This window comes from Nycticebus coucang, chromosome 7 (assembly GCF_027406575.1).
Source record: "Nycticebus coucang isolate mNycCou1 chromosome 7, mNycCou1.pri, whole genome shotgun sequence".
NCBI classification, from domain to species: domain Eukaryota; kingdom Metazoa; phylum Chordata; class Mammalia; order Primates; family Lorisidae; genus Nycticebus; species Nycticebus coucang.
The window spans coordinates 121,342,280-121,362,307 of record NC_069786.1 but is presented as its reverse complement, the minus strand read 5'-3'; positions in this window follow the sequence as shown (position 1 = coordinate 121,362,307).

Here is a 20,028-nt window from a genome sequence, read left to right as displayed (position 1 = left end):
CTTATGAGGGACACTGCCTGAGGCACCAGTGTCTTTAGGGGTTTGAAGCTCTAACCAGTGATGAGGCTGCTTGGGAGAGGCAGTGAAGAAACCGTCTGCTGGGTCTGTTCTGTCTGACCCTGTCACTCCTCAGACACACCCTGCCGTTCATGCATCTGTGTGCACGTTACTCCTGCGTGGCTGTGGCTGAAATAAGAGTGCCCACGCTCCCTGAAACTGCAGCTGGGCGTGGGCGCTCTTCCCACTGTGTCTTCGTTGCTCCACCGTTCCGCCTTTGCCAGGCTGGGCGCCGTTTGTTGTGAATGCGTGTGCCTGTGTGGACGTCCCACAATACTCAGCTCCTGAAGAGCCAGAATCAAGCCTTCTCCTGAGGCACTGGAAGGAGAGTGCTAGCATCTCCCTCAGCGCCTGCCATTACAGTGCAGTAGAACCTCTGGAAGTCGACCACCAAGCCGCTGTAACAAACTAGTCAACATTCGAAGGTGGTCAACGTAAGGAACTAGGCCTGCTGTACTGACATGTACATGTGGTGCATGTCCAGTCTGTGAAAATTAGGTCAACTTACGGAGGTGGTCAGTGGAGGGAGGAGGTCGACTCTGGAGGTTGTATTGCATTATAAAGTTTCCTGAAGGGGGCTTTACACCAGGCCCCTTGCTACACACTGTGGATATAAATCACTACTCTCTGCTCTCAAAACCTTTCTGTAATGATAATTGTTCCAAGTGCTATCGTTTTATTATACCTGCCCCCACCACGATTGCATATAAGTTCTTGGGGTCCTATGTTGCGCTGAGGCATTGGGTGGGTGGGTCTCATTTTCCCTTTTTATACATGCAGGTCCCTAGCACATTGCTCCTTGGAGTCTAGTTCAGGTAGCCCCTTGGGGTCATACCCTCTGTGTCTTCACAGCCCCTCACCTCCCAGAGGAAGCACTGAGAACTGTCCAAGTCCTGTCCTCCCTCCATCCTTTGGGGACCATGGTACTGCAGCCTGAATGTTTATGTCCCCCTCCTCAAATTCCTGTGCTGAAGCTTAATCCCCTATGTGACAGACATGTCAGGAGGTGATTAGGTCATAAGGGTGAAACCCCCCTGAATGTAATCAATGGCTGTGTAAAAGAGATCCTGGAGAGTTTTCTCTCCACTTTCTGCCATGTGAGATTACAAAGGGCCCTCACTGGACACTGAATCTGCTTTTGTTGTTTAGCCAACCAGTCTGTGATATTTTGTTATGGAAGCTCAAACTGACTCAGACACATGGTATCTGCTCTAATGTCTCCCTAAACCTATTTTGGGTTTCTGTTATGCACCCTACCCTCTGAATTGTCCCTCTACCCCAAAGCATAAGGGGCTCCCACCTCCACCCCAAAGCATAAGGGGCTGCTCCCCACCCCAAAGCATAAGGGGCTCCCACCTCCACCCCAAAGCATAAGGGGCTGCTCCCCACCCCAAAGCATAAGGGTCTGCTCCCCACCCCAAAGCATAAGGGTCTGCTCCCCACCCCAAAGCATAAGGGGCTCCCACCTCCACCCCAAAGCATAAGGGGCTTCCACCTCCACCCCAAAGCATAAGGGGCTGCTCCCCACCCCAAAGCATAAGGGGCTCCCACCTCCACCCCAAAGCATAAGGGGCTGCTCCCCACCCCAAAGCATAAGGGGCTGCTCCCCACCCCAAAGCATAAGGGTCTGCTCCCCACCCCAAAGCATAAGGGGCTCCCACCTCCACCCCAAAGCATAAGGGGCTGCTCCCCACCCCAAAGCATAAGGGGCTGCTCCCCACCCCAAAGCATAAGGGGCTGCTCCCCACCCCAAAGCATAAGGGGCTGCTCCCCACCCCAAAGCATAAGGGGCTGCTCCCCACCCCAAAGCATAAGGGGCTGCTCCCCACCCCAAAGCATAAGGGGCTCTGAGAATGTCTTTTCCACCCTTTCTTGCACGGAGGGAAAAGTTTCTAGTTGCAGAATATGAACAACTCTTCCAATGCAGCTTTTGAATTTGAATGTTAGAGCCTTTTTTTTTCTTTTTTTACTTTTTTCTGTTGCAAGGACTTTCCCCCAAACCAATGGTTTGTAATGATAATGGCCCAAAGAGGAAAATAGCAAGGGTAATAGAAAATGCCAAAGAAGCAAATTTCAGAAATATTATTGAAGAACAGAAATAGCAGTAACAGCTAATAACGTCTTAGCTGTTAAAATGGGCCAGGGACTACAATAAGGTAAGTGACACATTGTGTATAAATTAATTACTACAACGGCCCATGAGGTAAGCAGAATTATCATCCCTATGTGACAAACAAGGCAGAGGTGAGGTTGCCTGAGGCCACAGAGCCAGCAGGTGTGGGAGCCTGGTGGGACATAGGCCCATCTGGCCCCAGAATCCATTCTAACACCCATCTCATGGCCTCCCAACATCTTGTGCTGACCCAGATGGAGCCAGCAGGCTACAGGGCAGAGTGGCAGAGTACTATCACACATCAGCACAAAGTGGGAACCCACTCTGTATTTTCTGAAAGAAGGCAAATGAATAAATGTAAAAATATGCTTGATGAAACCACACATAGAGACAATTTATAAGAGAAATGACTGTTGTAAATTAGAAATTTCTGTAAGTTCTAGAGGAGCAATGACTGCTCAACACACGGAGCTCTAAATCCTCCGATGCCTGATCCGGACATGCTGTGTACTAGAGCCAAAAGCCAACGTGAACTTGAAAAGAAGCCCAAGTGCCCATCGACCCACAAATGGACTAGCAAATTGTGGTACATGTATACCATGGAATATTATTCAGCCTTAAAGAAAGATGGAGACTTTACCTCTTCCATGTTTACATGGATGGAGCTGGAACATATTCTTCTTAGCAAAGTATCTCGGAAATGGAAGAAAAAGTATCCAATGTACTCAGCCCTACTATGAAGCTAAATTATAGCTTTCACATGAAGGCTATAACCCAACTATAGCACAAGAATATGGGGAAAGGGCCAAGGAAGGGGAAGGGAGGGGGGAGGTTTTGGTAGAGGGAGGGTAATGGGTGGGGCCACATCTCTGGTGCATCTTAGAATGGGTCCAGGCGAAACTTACTAAATGCAGAATACAAATGCCTACATACAGTGACTAAGAAAATACCATGAAGGCTATGTTGAACAGTTTGATGAGAATATTTCAGATTGTATATGAAACTAGCACATTGTACCCCTTGATTGTACACAGCTATGATTTAACGATAAAAAAATGGAAAAAATAAATAAATAAATAAAAGATGGTAAAATCTCTCTCTAAAAAAAAAAAAAAAAAAGAACTCCCTACAATGAATATTATTTACATTGACTCCTTACACTTGTGTTTCCTTTCCAGACAGTAAAGTAACATCCACCCACCACACTTCAGTCACTCTTGCTGGGCAAAGAAAGTGGTCACGCTGGAACTCTATTTTTAGCTGGCCTGTGGGTTGGGGCTTGCAGATTTTTACATATTCTGTTTTGGTCTTGATATTTTTCTTTCTCTTCCCTTAGTCTCAGAGCCTGTGTTTACTTCATCTGCAGTTAGAACTGAAAATCTCCAGAGCCCTCGGCGGGGCAAATCAGCTTCGTGTGATAAAGCTCCGTTCCTGATAGCACTGGTGCTGGTTCATCCTGAGGAAAATTTAGGTAATAACAAAGGTTTTTGAGAGACTTCAAAGTGTGTTTTAACTGCATAAAAATTGCTTTTAAAGAACAGTGAGCCATGGAAATTTCAAGCTAGAAGAAATCTTGGGATGTGTTAAAATCAATGTTTCTGCTGTCTTACGTCTATGATAGTCAAGTAATGATAACTTTGTAATATCCTACTGATCTGTGCTCAGCAATGTGCTAGGTTTGGGGTAGGATGTGTTTTTAGTAAGGGTACGGACTTCTTGAAAGAATGAGATATATACACACAGATGTGCAGCAAAATACTTTAAGAGCCAAATGAGACAGATATAATTGAGATGCAAATCAGTCTCATAAATGACATACACGGGGAGCTTCCAGAAGGATGAGGTCACCTGTGATGGGCTGAACTGTGTCTCCCCAAGTTCATATATTGGAGTTCTAACCCCTGTACCCAAGAATGTGAGACAGGGTCTTTAGAGAGGTGGTTACTTTTGGGGTTGGTGTGGGTTTTTTGTTTGTTTGTTTGTTTGTTTTCGAGAGGTGGTTGGGTTAACACGAGGTCATCAAGGTGGCCCATAACCCAATGTTATTGGTGTCCTCATAAGAAGAGATCAGGAGGGCAGAGGGAAGCCCATGGGGACACACAAGGAGAGGACAGCCATGTTCAAGCCAAGAAGAGAGGCCTTGGGAGAAACCAGCCCTGTCGCCACCTTCATCTCAGACTTCCAGCCTCCAAATCTGTAAGACAGTATGCTCCTGTTGGTTAAATCATATAGTCAGTGAAACTTTGTTATGGCAGTTCTGTGTATCTCCAAAAGCTGAAGTGGTTCATGGACAGCAGACATAGGATGGAAGAATAACACTTAGAAACTGGCCTGGAGAACAGGTAAGATCAGAGGATGGAGGCAGGCATTCTAGCAAAGGACAGGAAATATTCATTTGAACCAGACGAAATTCTGATGTTTTTTCTCTTTGATGTTACGAAAAAGTGGCAAATTTTAAATGGTTCAACAGAATGTAAGTAAAGGATCTGGGTAAAAGCGTGGCTTCTTGTCACACTGGTGAATGGTGACACATGGCACTAGAACCTCATGGTCATGAGGTCCTTGCTCCAGTGGCTGGTTCCTTGTGGACCTTTAGTTTTTTCTTCTATAAAATGAGGAGAAAATACTTCGACCTGACCTACAGGATTATTGAGCGTTACAGTAGATAATGCCTATAAACGCTTAGTACAGGGTCTGGGATATATTTAAGATCCCAGAAAATGTTAGGATAGCTTTTAGGACTCCCTGGGTTGCAGGTAAAGGGACTAAATAGAAGTAGTTTAAGTGGGAAAGAGGGAAATAGAAGAACAGGGATGCCTCAAAGAACACAAAGCAAGAACTTAGCCCGGTGTTTCTCCCTGGGGGTGATTTGGCCTTCCTGAGGATACTGGCATTGTCTGAAGACATTGCTGACTTCCATACTGGAGAGGTGCTATGGCTTCTAGAGGGCAGAGGCCAGGGATGGTGCTCAACATCCTGTGATACACAGGCTAGCCCCTGTACCATGATCTGGCTGCAAATGTCCACAGTGCTGCTATTGAGAACCCCCAGGCCACAGTCCTGAGAGTCACCTGGACCCTCAAGGCCAGGTCTGGCCTTTACATTTTAATCTTACACGCCCTTCTCGAGTCCGTGTGATGCCAGAGCTAGGTCTCTACAAATCACAGTGCTGCTTTGCTAACTAGCTCCATTTCAGCCTCTGTCGAGGGGATGGGAGTCTGGAAGGAGTCTGGAAGGTCAGAAGAGGGAGAAAGGACTTGCTCCTTCCAGCTGGCTTGCTGTTCCTGACTGTGTCCCCCAACAGTGTGTCTTTACCCCAGCAGTATCACCTTGTCCCTGTTGCCAGCTTTGCTCTATGACCCATGGCCCACCTCTTGGTCACCCTTCAAAGATCCCAGCTCCAGACAGCTAGAACCCTGTCCCTGAGGCTCAGTCCATGGAGCCGTCTGTGACAGAACCCTTCTTCAGGGGTCTGAGTCCAGCTCTGTGTACTCTCTTCCAAACTTCCAAGTTTGTATAACTTCTCCTTTTGGTTTGTCTAGCCCTGAGGATGTTAGCTGCTCCAGGAAGTTACTATATCTGTAAAACCTCAGCATTCCCTTTCTGCCTCTACAGCCTTCCATTATCTTTTAACTAATTCTGCTAAAATAGGGGGTATAGCTTCTGTTTTTCTGACTCATATACACAGCACTTCTACTTTATTTTTTTTTCCCCAACAGGGGTTTTTCCCTGCTTCTTAGACCCCTGCCCCATGGCTCCAGAGCATAGCTATTGCAGGTTCAGCCACCTAAAGAGAGTACAAATTCCTGAGGAAGGAAATTTAGTTGGCCCAACCTGAGTCATGTGCCCACCCTTGTCCAATTAGCTGTGGACAGGGGGAAGCCATATTGTACAAAATGGAAGCCCTTTTTCCCCATTCAGGTCAAGGTGCTTAGCAGGAAGTTACTTTCCAGTTCTTTGAAACTCCAGAGTTTGTCCCCTTGACATAGTTATTGTTGTTGTTGTATCACCAAAGAAATATCCTCAAAATGGTAAATTAAAAGTAAATCCTGGGCTTTTGCATTTTTCTATTTGCTCTCAGCAGAAAGTAGAGAGGTGGTATCTTACAGGAAACAGGATGCAAGTTCATAGTCTGAGAAATATGGCACATGAGATTTGCCCTGGAACCCTCATCTTCCTTTTCTGGGCCTAGACCTAAATATAGCAAACAAAGCTAAATAACATATCACTTAATGAAGCACATCTATAAACAAAATAAAGAGATAATTTGTTCAATCTGAGAGATCCTGTCTTTAAAAGAAAAGATGGGGTGATGTATTCATATAACAAAATATAATTCTGCATGAACAAAGAACAAGTTACCCCGCGTGCAACAACGTGAGTGAATTTCACAGACATTATGCTGAGAAAGAAGTGAGACATAACAGAGGATGCAGAATATAATTCCAGTTATATGAAGTTCAAGAACTGGTGAAACTATCACAGGGATAGGGTCAACACAGTGATTTTCTCCCCAGAGTGGAGTGAGGGGCAGGGGTGAGGTGTTCACTGGGAAAGGGCCCAGGGAGCCCCTGAGGTGATTCTATTTCATGAGCTGGGTGATGGTTACATGAATATTTATATATGTAAAATTTCATCAAACTGAATACAAAATGTGTGCCTTTTACTATATGTAAGTTATGCCTCAATTAAAATGATGATGGTAGCGCATAAATTTTTTAAAGCATTGAAAGTCCTTTTGGTAAAATAAAAGTAGGCATCCCTACATAGTTGCTAGAGTTTTATTTCGACATTATATTGGCTCATGAAATCACAAATAGAACCACTGCTCTAACATGTTGAATATTCATTGCCCCTCGTCCATCACCCTTATGTATGTGACTTCTCTCCTCTGTCTGATTACAAAGACCAAGAGAACAGACGCCACCTCCCCGTGGTTCCCAGACTGCACACTGAGGCACGGCAGGGTACCACCCACCACACACACACACGGGTGCTGTGGGAGATTTTAATGTTTTTGAGAAAACACAGCATCATCAGATGCCACATAAACCTTTAGCCCACGGTAGTTCAGCTTCAAATGTCTATTACGCTACCTTCCTTTTCATCATAGTCATGTTACATTTTTTGACAATCTGAGGTTTGTAGTCATTGTCTTAAAAAGCAAGTTACATAAAAGCAATAAGAGATTGGAAATGCTGGTGGCAGTATCTAAGCCGATTCTTGGTCTGAGAATTTGTGCAGTGTCCACCAGGCACATACAGTGACCCCCCATTAATAAGTAATTGTGATTATTTAGAAATGAAATTGCAGCATTTTTTCTTACAATTTATGTGTAGCTGTTTTTCAAATGGCTGCTAGGTTGTTAATCCATACACACCTGTTAAGTTGTTTAAACCTAACTATTATATAAAAAGAGGACTGTTGTGACTTTCAGACAAGGGTGCCAGGATAGATTACTGAGACGCTAAGGGTGTCATGACCAAGAAATCTTGAAAGCCTCTGCCATGACAATTTGTGACACACCAACACATTCACACGTGTACTGATCGCTGGCAGTGTCTGGTGAGAGGGGATGATGAATGAGGAGGTGCTCCTCTCTGGCTTCTTTCTCATGCTGGGTGTGGGTTTAAGTTGGCCAGCTCAGTGTGAGCCCTCCCTAGACAGACTGGGGATAAGGAAATGAAACCCAAGTGAGGTCCTGGGAGGCCCATGGCAACCCCCTGGGCACCCAGGAAAGCTTCATCCAGCACAGTGTAAGATGGCGAGAGAGGTTGGCATCTGAGACAGGTGTCCATGAGCACATGAGACAGCCTGAGAGCAAACATATTAATATAAGGGCAGGAGAAAGGGCGTGAGAGAAGCTGAACAAAAGGGAAGGGAGGTGCCAGCTGAGACAAGAACAGGAGGCACAGGCTGGCGGGAGCACCGAGTGGGACACAGAAGAATCAGCAGGTCAAGTCACTGAGTTTGAAAGTCAGGGCGATTTATCGAAGAAAAAGAGCAGGTTGGGTTTTTAAAGATGGAGCAATGTGGTCAGGGTCTTGGGAAGGGAATGTCATTATAGCACTAATATTTGGCATCACAACAAGGATACCAAAGGTCACCTAGTTGACACCTCACTTGGAAAGCCCCAGATGGGCTCCAAGCAGGGTTGGAAAGGTTTTCTGAAGTATGAGGGGACATGCAGAATAGGGCTCAGGGTAGCATCATCAGAGTGAATAATCCAGTATGTTGCAAGCAAAAGAAACTGATTTATGTTTCCTCTTTAGGCTGAAAAGCACCACACTGAACTCATGTCTTCAAATGTGACTAGAAAACAATGGTCTGGCAGGTTTCACCGTTAGACTTCCTGTGTGGCAAGAGGTATGTGGCTCGAATATAAAACCTTCTCCCACATGGATCACGTCCACGGGGCGGAGGCACCGCAGGTCGTGGCAGGTGGCGCTGCCTTCAGGGTTCAGACCACGTTTTGTCTCATTCTGTCTTTAAGAAGGCTCATTCATTTTACACTGCAGCTCCAATTTTAATGCAGATCACATTTCAGTGTTAGCCTTCCATGATCATGCCATTTAAACTAAAGTATTTGCATCTGTTTGAACTTGCAACATTTTACGACTTAATGTCACAACTTTATTCTTAGTTAAGTCATTATTCTCTCCACATTAAAAGCTGTTTATCCTAAGGTATCCATTATATTTTTACTAGTTCTTCGAGGTTGTGTCATATTGTGGTCTTTTTTGGTGTCCATCTTAAAAAGAACATCTATAATGTCGGGATCATTGAGAAACTCCAGGGAGGCTGCTGAGATGTGTGGAAATTCACTAGACTGGGATCAAACCCCAAGGCTGTCACATATCAATTGTGACTTTCGGCCCAGTTAAGTTACCTCTCTGAACATCTACTTCCTCATCCATCAAACTGACAAGGCAACATCAGCCACTGTGGGCAGAGTATGATGAACTTGAGTCTTCCACAATCCTGCATGTGAATTCTGGGTCTACCACGTACCAATACTCTCAAGCCAACATGTTCAGACGTGATTCACTCTGAGTCCATATTTTACCATCTGTAAAATAAGAATGAGACTTTCTTCCTGGGGTTATTGAAATAAATAAAGTCAATTATAAGTCAAGTTGCCAAATACCTTGTTTTGGATCCCACCAACTAGTATTTGAGTTCTCCATTTGGAGAAGAATAAGAGATTTTTTTAAATGGGGGCATTTCTAGTTGTATATATAGTAATGGTAAGTGTTACATTTATCTTGTCATGCCATGACTTAGGTGCAATTATTCCTACTTACTCTCCAGGCTTATGTCTTACTACACTGATTTGCAAATTAGATACTAAATATGGGACTTGATTCCACATAAATTCTCGCGCATGAGGGAGACGTGATTCCGTGCAGCAGGGCGCGCTTCAGAACGGTGAGCACACAGGATGCGGTTTCGAGATGGTGTTCAGGACTCTTACTGTATAAACAGCGTTCAGCACTCTTACTGTATAAACAAGTTAATCTTGGGTCTAATTTCGCCTTTTACATTTATTCAGCCATTTTGTCTTCTTGGCTCTTTTATTCTTTAACTTCATCTTTTATTATAAAAGTAATGCACATTTATTGAAAAAATTAAGAAATATAGGAGATTTTTAAAAACCACTTGTTTTATTATAGTCAGAAATCATCACTGCTAATATTGGGGAGTATAAACTTCAGAGTGTGTGTATGTAAGTGTGCATGCACAGATAGATATAGACAACCTTCCACTGTAAACCCATTTGCAAGCTATTTTTCTTTAGGTAGCTTTTTTTTTATTGTGATAAAATACATAGAACATAAACTTTACCATTTGAATGATTTAAAAGTGTACAATACGTAGAATTAAGCACATTCACAATGTTCTGCAACCATCATCACTAACGAGTTCTAGAGCTTTTTCATCACTCCAACTGGAAACCCCACACCCATTTAGCAGTCACTGCCCATTCCTCCCTCCTCCAACTTGTAGAAATCACTCACCTAGGGATGCAAGGCTGGTTTAACATACGCAAGTCTATAAACGTTATCCACCATATTAACAGAGGCAAAAATAAAGATCACATGATCCTCTCAATAGATGCAGAAAAAGCATTTGATAAAATCCAGCATCCTTTTCTAATTAGAACTCTGAAGAGTATAGGCATAGGTGGCACATTTCTAAAACTGATTGAAGCTATCTATGACAAACCCACAGCCAATATTTTACTGAATGGAGTAAAACTGAAAGCTTTTCCTCTTAGAACTGGAACCAGACAAGGTTGTCCTCTGTCACCTTTACTATTCAACGTAGTGCTGGAAGTTCTAGCCAATACAATTAGGCAAGACAAGGAAATAAAGGGAATCCAAATGGGAGCAGAGGAGGTCAAACTCTCCCTCTTTGCTGACGACATGATCTTATACTTAGAGAACCCCAAAGACTCAACCACAAGACTCCTAGAAGTCATCAAAAAATACAGTAATGTTTCAGGATATAAAATCAATGTCCACAAGTCAGTAGCTTTTGTATACACCAATAACAGTCAAGATGAGAAGCTAATTAAGGACACAACTCCCTTCACCATAGTTTCAAAGAAAATGAAATACCTAGGAATATACCTAACGAAGGAGGTGAAGGACCTCTATAAAGAAAACTATGAAATCCTCAGAAAGGAAATAGCAGAGGATATTAACAAATGGAAGAACATACCATGCTCATGGATGGGAAGAATCAACATTGTTAAAATGTCTATACTTCCCAAAGCTATCTACCTATTCAATGCCATTCCTATCAAAGTATCTACATCGTACTTTCAAGATTTGGAAAAAATGATTCTGCGTTTTGTATGGAACCGGAAAAAACCCCGTATAGCTAAGGCAGTTCTTAGTAACAAAAATAAAGCTGGGGGCGTCAGTATACCAGATTTTAGTCTGTACTACAAAGCCATAGTGGTCAAGACAGCATGGTACTGGCACAAAAACAGAGACATAGACACTTGGAATCGAATTGAACACCAAGAAATGAAACTAACATCTTACAACCACCTAATCTTTGATAAACCAAACAAGAACTTACCTTGGGGGAAAGACTCCCTATTCAATAAATGGTGTTGGGAGAACTGGATGTCTACATGTAAAAGACTGAAACTGGACCCACACCTTTCCCCACTCACAAAAATTGATTCAAGATGGATAAAGGACTTAAATTTAAGGCATGAAACAATAAAAATCCTCAAAGAAAGCATAGGAAAAACACTGGAAGATATTGGCCTGGGGGAAGACTTCATGAAGAAGACTGCCATGGCAATTGCAACAACATCAAAAATAAACAAATGGGACTTCATTAAACTGAAAAGCTTCTGTACAGCTAAGGACACAATAACCAAAGCAAAGAGACAACCTACACAATGGGAAAGGATATTTGCATATTTTCAATCAGACAAAAGCTTGATAACCAGGATCTATAGAGAACTCAAATTAATCCACATGAAAAAAGCCAACAATCCCTTATATCAATGGGCAAGAGACATGAATAGAACTTTCTCTAAAGATGACAGACGAATGGCTAACAAACATATGAAAAAATGTTCATCATCTCTATATATTAGAGAAATGCAAATCAAAACAACCCTCAGATATCATCTAACCCCAGTGAGAATGGCCCACATCACAAAATCTCAAAACTGCAGATGCTGGCGTGGATGTGGAGAGAAGGGAACACTTTTACACTGCTGGTGGGACTGCAAACTAGTACAACCTTTCTGGAAGGAAGTATGGAGAAACCTCAAAGCACTCAACCTAGACCTCCCATTCGATCCTGCAATCCCATTACTCGGCATCTACCCAGAAGGAAAAAAATCCTTTTATCATAAGGACACTTGTACTAGACTGTTTATGGCAGCTCAATTTACCATTGCCAAAATGTGGAAACAGCCTAAATGCCCACCAACCCAGGAATGGATTAACAAGCTGTGGTATATGTATACCATGGAATACTATTCAGCTATTAAAAAAAATGGAGACTTTACATCCTTCGTATTAACCTGGATGGAAGTGGAAGACATTATTCTTAGTAAAGCATCACAAGAATGGAGAAGCATGAATCCTATGTACTCAATCTTGATATGAGGACAATTAATGACAATTAAGTTTATGGGGGGGGAAGCAGAAAGAGGGATGGAGGGAGGAGGGTGGGGCCTTAGTGTGTGTCACACTTTATGGGGGCAAGACATGATTGCAAGAGGGACTTTACCTAACAATTGCAATCAGTGTAACTGGCTTATTGTACCCTCAATGAATCCCCAACAATAAAAAAAAAAAAAAAAAGAAAAAAAAAAAAAAAAAAAAAAAAAAAAGAAATCACTCACCTACTTTCTGTGTCTATGGATTTATCTACTATAGGTGTTTCATATACGTTAAATCATAGTTGTCTGATTTTGCATCTGACTTCTTTCACGTAGCGTAATGTTTCCAAGGTTCATTTATGTCACACCAAGTATCAGTATTTTATTCCTTTTATGACTGAATAATATTCCACTGTATGGATGTACCACATTTTGTTTATCCATTCATCAACTGATGAGCATTTGTTCGTTTCAACCTTGTAGCAAGCAGAAATAATGCTTCTGGGCATATTTATGTGCAAGTTTTTGAATACCTGTTTTCACTCTTAAAGATTGCCGTCATTGATATTCCATAATATACTACACCTTGGAGTAGAGTTTCACATGATATTTCACCATGAACATTTTTCCTATGTCATTAAGAATTCTTCCACAAAAAAAAAAAAAAAAATTCTTCCACAATGTCTTTTCATATGGCTACAGAAAATGTATTTGTTTTATCAAAATTTATTTCACAATTCCCTATTGCTGGATATTTAGTTGGCTCCAAAAGTTTCAACACTGTAAATGTTTTTAGAGCCATGGAACCCTCCATAGTTACCTTTTTTTTTTTTTTTCACTTTGTATGGTCCAGACATATTTCTAGTATCTGTAAATCTCACAGTAATTCTAAAAGATATATCAGGCTTTTCCATTTTACAGGTGAGAAAACTAAACCAAAGAGACTTACACAAGTGCTCATGGTATTATTGTTGAAGCCTGGGTGAGAATCCAGCCTATCAGTCTCTAAGCTTGAACACTTATTAAGTGTCATTTACAGAACTGTTTTCTAGAAGAGGTATTTATAAATCAAAGGATGCGCAAAATAGTAAATTGTTTATTGCAGAACTTTTAACAGACAAGAAAGATACTTTTGGTAACTCCATCAGGATTGAGGCAAGAATTTTAAAGATTTAATTTGGCTCCAAGGTGCCTTTCCAAAATTGATGCTATGATCTTTGGTATGAAGGCCATATTTAAATTGCATAAAAATGAGTTTCTTGTTTATGTAGATCTCAAGTTTACTGCCAAGGCACAAATGCGAATCTAAGAGGTCTCAGATTATAGAATTCATGGTATCAGGTTAGAATTCATGGTATCATGCCCCGAGTCCTTTGCATCTGGCTAATCATGATCCATCTTTTGATGAGTAATTCAAATTTGGTAGATGTCAACATGAAAAAAAGGAACTCCCTCCAAATTCACTTTAGGAGGAAAGTTGGTATTTGGTACATGATGTTCATATCCTTCAACAGAACTCATTTTTTTGAAAAGTGGAGATGTGTTTTCCACAGGGAACCTGCTGCTCTGTGTGAGAACTAGCTTGATAATTACTCTAACTTCTGTATCAAATACCAGATTGAAAATAACTCTTGTACTATGAGTAATCTTGGTTTAATAGTTATAACAGAACCAGTCCTGAATTGGTACGAAAACAAAATTTGTGGTTTTTAGAGTTATTTTTTTAACTACATTTACTTATTTGGTAATAAAAAGAATGCAAATGGAGATTGCCATCATTAATGTTCCATGATATATGTAATCTTTACCTGATAAGTTGTTTCCAGCTACTAGTCTTGCAGAAAACTATCTGATAACCCTGGGCCAACATCTAGTATAATGCCTGATCTCTTAGAAATTATAACTCTTAAGTTACTGCATTGATTTCAAAACAGTAATGAGAAGATTAAAATGTGTTTCTTTATGCAACAAATTTATTACGCACCCACTCTCAAAGTATTAGGAACGCATCAATGCACACAAACAATACTCTACTCCCATGGAGGTTAATGTCTAGACCAGGTAGCAGGGACAAGGCAGATTCAAAACAGACTAACAAAATGCTGTGTCAGGTGGTGATAAACATAGAAAAAGGAAAACAAGGGCTAGAATGTGACCATGACAGTGACTTCTCAAGGGAAAGAATGGTGGAGCTTGAAGATGGAGGAGGGGTGAATAGCCAGGGATTTCAGGTGGCCTCTAGGGGCTGAAAAGGGCAGGAGCGGTTTCTACCCTCCGAGCCTCTGGCAGCCATCTGCTCTATGACACGGGGACTTGAGCTCAGTGAATCTGATTTCAGACTCTGTCCACCAGAACTGTAAAATAATGCACCCGTGTTGTTTTAAGCCACTAAATCTGTGTAATTTCTCACAGCAGCCTTAGGAAATGAATGTGATTTCAAAAGGACTGAAGAATCTTGGAAGCTGAGATGTTAGACGGAATGATTTCAAAAGCTGGGAGCCAGTGGGAGTGCTAGGAGAGTGTATGGGAGAGTGCAGTGAGTGGGGTGCGGCCACGAGATGCTTGGATGACAAGGGCACAGTGTTGGAGGGGAGGAGACCCAGCATGTCTAAGTGGTTCAGTGGGTCCCCCAAGTGGGCATGAAATCCTTAGGGGGTCATGATAAAATGGCACAGGAAAGCATGACCCTGACCCAGGAGCTAAACTCGGGGTCTGAAGATGAATGGCAATAAGCAGAGGTCGCTGATGGCTCTGACTGCATGAGCCTCAAAAGGGAGGGGAGAAGGGCAGGGAAGAGAGTAAGACTACGGTTTGGAAGAGGGACAGTGAGGAATGAGAATGACACCACCTCACCTCTAGACTCTTATCCCTCATATCCCACAAGCGTCGTGGCGGGAGAGCAGCCACTGCTGGAGAGAGCTGCAGGAGAAAGCATGCCACACCGATGGGTGAGAAGGTGAGGCAAAATGTGCCGATGGGTGGGAAGGTGTGGGAAAGCATGCTGATGGGTGGATGGGTGAGAAGGTGAGGAAACTTTAGGGGAAAAGGATTTTGTTGATGACTAATCTTGAGTTCTAGAGGGTCTCGTGGACAGGTTTTGCTCTGGGGCAGGAGTGGAAAATGGGGCCAGGTAATGTAAAGTGACTGAGAGTGTGAGGAAGGACCAGGTGTGGAGGGGGCATCCCAGCTTCCTCAGGGATGGAGGAGACTTGACCATATCACCTCTTCCAGATGGTGGTGTAGAGCTGGGTTGTGGGTCATCAAGGCTCTGGTGGCCCCTCTTCATCACTGCTCATGATGGGGGGCACTGTATATGAACCTGCTTTAAGGAGGACAGGCCATGACATGAAGGGGAGAGGTGTGATCTCCCCTCTCCAAGGTCTCATCAAAAGTGACATATGAGTGAAAAAAGTATCTTCACCTGGCTGTTTTCAAGACAGCCCTGGGACTTTATAGTAGCTGTCAGGTTCCCAACAACTCCCACTATAGGCTTGAGCCTGACCTAATGAGAAATCAGTGCAGCATCCTTCAACACCCACGTCTCTGTCTGGCCAACACTGCGAAGTTCCGAGAACAGATTGAGCTCTTGTCTTTTGACCAAGAGGTTGGACTTGGACTTTGTAGGTTGAGTGGTTTGAACCCAATGTGATCTTAAAATAGTAGCTTTATTATAAACACAGAGCCCTAATCTAAGCGTGAGTCATGAGGGAACAATCTATACTTCGTGAATTATGAGAATGTTTGGATTAAAAATAAAAATGTGCACGGCAGGACCGGCCTTTCAAAGACCAAGCTTCACAGTAAGTGCACGCTGAGAGCCAAAGTTGCATCATAGGAAAAGCGAATTGCCAGAGGGACACTGAGCTATTATATGGCATCCAGGTCACAGTAGCCAAAAAGACAAAAGGCTATGGAATTACAGGGAGTGGAGGGCCGGTGGGGTGAGAAATGAAAGGGCATCTTACTGTTTCCTATCTTCACAGAGAGCTCTCACCCAGCAAAGTGTGTGAACTTGCTGTGATCTTGTGATTGTCTTGCTGAATGCAGGAGCAGTAATTGGTGGATTTTAAGGTGGCCTTGCCCACCATGTCACAGGTATCACAGACCATCTGCCAAGTCCTGTCTTCTTCAGGGTGGTATATCCTGAACAAAGAATAGTTGTGGGAAATATCTGGTGTCTTGGGATCTGAGGCCATTTTCTGATCTGGTTCCTTGGCCATCAACAATTCATTCAATTTTGCTGGTTACTGAAGGGAACAGGAGGAAGGGTCTAGACAGCACCCAGTATCTGATCTTTCCCAGTTTTTGGAATGTGTTTAGTCTCCTACCCACCCTTCAATCATGGCAATCATTAGAGTGACCTGTTACTCCTGTGAGCTGTCAGTGTTGCTCAGATGGCAAAATAATTTTGCTATTAGCCAAAATGGGGGTGGGGGAACAACAGCCATTTTTAAAAGTCCCTCTGACTCTAACATTCTGTAGTCCTAAAGCAAATCTCCTCATCCCTCAAATCATAGTGTGTATCTTAAAGCATATAGGGTTTGACATTGGATAACCCACTCCACAGCTCCCCTGCGAATGGGAGTAAACAGGAGGGTGCTTGACTCATCTTCCCATCGTCCTCGAATGTTCATGCAGTAACAGACAATTGCCACTTTTCTGGAACAGAGCATAATTTTTAATAACTTTATTCAAGAATACCTCAATGCATTGTAATAGATGCAGGGTAACACGCAAATGACTGGCTTGGTGTATCGTGTTTGCACTTTCATCTTTAGTCGCCAGTAACCCGACTTCAGAAATACCACCTTCCTATGTTTTAGTCATTTCATCAATTCTTGGTTGCTCTCTAGGGAGGTATTGCACCCTATAGTATATGGCCTCTCCCTAAGATCTACAACCAACCTAACCAGGAAAGAGAGTGAGCAGGAGCTCAGGAAGGGGGCCACTCTCCAGGGACGCAGCGGGTCACGAGGACCCCAGAGAACATCAACTGGCTTTGCGCGTGCTGCTTTCTTGGCCTAAGTGGTGAGAGGATTGGATATTTGGATTTGAGGCGAGGTTGTGAGTAAAGAAGGTGGAGGGAGGAGGAAGACGCATTACCGGTGGGGTGCAAGGTTAAGAAGGGGTGCAGGAGGCGTGTCCAGAGCACTCATGGGCCTGAGTGAGAGTCCTGGGTACTTATTCAGAGGAAGCAGAGATGAAGACAGATCTGTGCAAAGTTCACATACGTTTCATAACTCAGCAAAATTGCTTACCTATTATTCAAGGGGAATAGACATTTTAAGGAAATCCAGGAAGTATTTTAAGCAATGCTTGGTTTCCATGAGGTTTCTGGGTCTGTAGTAACTGAAACGTCATAGGTAATCCTTAAATAAGAGATGGTGTTTCTCTCAACCTAGCCCCTTGGCTTTACACGCAGGTGATGGGGTTTGCGGTTTTACTTCTGTTTTTTTGATCATAAAGAATTTGTGCACACTGGAGGCCTCTGCACAGAGGAGATTTCTGAGGCTCCTCTCATCCCTAGCTAGTCCTCTCCTCAGCCTCAGCCACAGATCACAATCACCAAAGCCATTGGAATTAGAGACTCCTGGACTTGGGGCCTGGATTCTATATTTTTAAAGTGTCCCTAAGCAGCTAAGTTTGGAAACTACCAAAATCTTTGAGGATGACAAGAAGATGGAGGGGGAAGAAGTGGTGGACGGAGAGCAGAAGTCAAGTGGGAAGAGGGACCTGGCTTCCTCTCTTGTCCTCCTGCAGTAGGAGGCGGCCCTTCTTGCCCCTCTCCTCCGTGTCTTGCCATGAGCTTCTGGAAAGGGTGAGCAAAGTGGCTGGAAATCCCTAGGACTGGCCCGCACCAAGGAGGCCTGCATTCTTGCTGCAGACCAAATGGGGTCAGGCCAGTTGGCCATCTGCAGGCCACATGAATTACCAGCTTTGCTCAGCTTCTGTTTCTTTCTCAGTAGACTCATGAAATGGCTGCCGCCATCAGTTCATGGGCTCAGGCCAAGCCAGAGTTGGCTGTGGCTCCCTGCTTCCAGACAAGTCCTGACATTGCAGATTTGGCAGACCCAGGCACCAAAGACATGTCAAGGGCAGCAGTGAGGTGATTTTCATGGCGGGGCACTCTGGCCCCTCATGGAGCCTGGCGCCAGCTGGCAAGTGCATCAGGCACACTCCTCTCCTCCCAGCCCCAAAGATGCCTGGCTGGACGCGGACTGGCAGAGTCCCATTCAGGCCCGACTTCTCCCAGGTGAGCCACCTTCCTTTTCCTCCCACCCTTATCTTCTTGTAAACGCTATCCTTTTGAAGCTGACTACTGCTAATTATTTGTCTGATTAAAGCAATTATCAGTAAATTATGGATGACAGAAAAATTCACAGCTTTCTAGAGAGTGTTTATTAATTCAAACACATCTCCCTCAGAGTGGGAAATGGATTCAGGAGATGGATCTTTATGGACTGAAGGGCGTTCTGGGCTCCTTGGTGATTCCAGGAAAGTCCTGACCCCCAAACTGCTGTCAAACGACCACTTTGTTCCCTTTATTGGTCAGTGTTGCTGGTAGCTCAACACCTCAGCAGAATGAGTTAAGTTCCCTAGCCTTCCCGGCAGGAGAAAGTATCAGCCATCTCTATGACTCTGTGACCACACCAGAAGCCACATCATCTTTCTTCAAAATGCCGAAGAGCTTTCCTGTGGCATCCATCGGCACCTGCTGCCTGTTTCCAGGCTCACTCTGCCTGTCTGGGTGTTCTCTTTGCTACAAGTCTTGAATAAATCACATTATGAATGGTAAACGAGTTATACCTCCGAGGCCAGGAATACAGGTAGGTTGTATTAAGAAGCTCAGAATTCCCTGGGGATCTATAAACTCTCTACATTTCCTAAGATTAGGTTTGGCTGCATATGATAATAACATCATGGCTTAACAAGACATAACTATTTCTTTCTTATATAAATGTCTGAAATAGGTGGCCAAGGCCATCGGGGGCTACACGATGTCAGCAACCGAAATTTTTCTGGGTCTGCGCTCTCCCCTGAGGGGCCTGCATTCATGCCTAGCTCGTTCTCCAAGGTCACTGCTCCAGTTCCAGCCCTATGTTCACATTCCAGCCAGCAGAGAGGAGGAAAAAAAAGACAACCACTCCATTTAAAGACACTTTACATCAAAGTAAGGCAATTTCCACTTAGGGGCTACTGAGCAGAATCTAGTCACCTGCCAGGAAGGCCCTGTGAAGTGGGGCCTTTATCTGGATGTGGCTTCACTTCCAGCGCATTGTGAATGTTCCTCATCCTGCCTGCCTTCCACACACTGCAGCCTGCCCCTGTGTGCCACTGCTGGAAGACACCGCCTTCTGGAGCGTGATGCCGCTTTCTTGCCCTGGTGGTTAGAGCACCTGCGAGGTCATGTCCAGTGCAGTCCTTGCTGAAGTTGAGGCTCCAAGAACATTCACTTTGCACTAATTCCCCTAAGGCCTGCCAGACATCCCCCTTTCTGATGGTGCAATAAGAAAGTAGGAAAAAGTCTCCCAGGCCGTTCAATAGTGAGGTCACTCATGTGTCAAGTTCTGGCCAAGGTGCTGAGGACACAGGGACAAAAGAAGCTGGTTCTGCCCCCAAAGAGCTCAGGGGTCCCTGGGGAGACAGGAGTAAGTACAATGTCAGAGAGCCATGGATGATTATAAGGGGACTCTGGCCAAGGTGCCTGGATCCTCAGGGT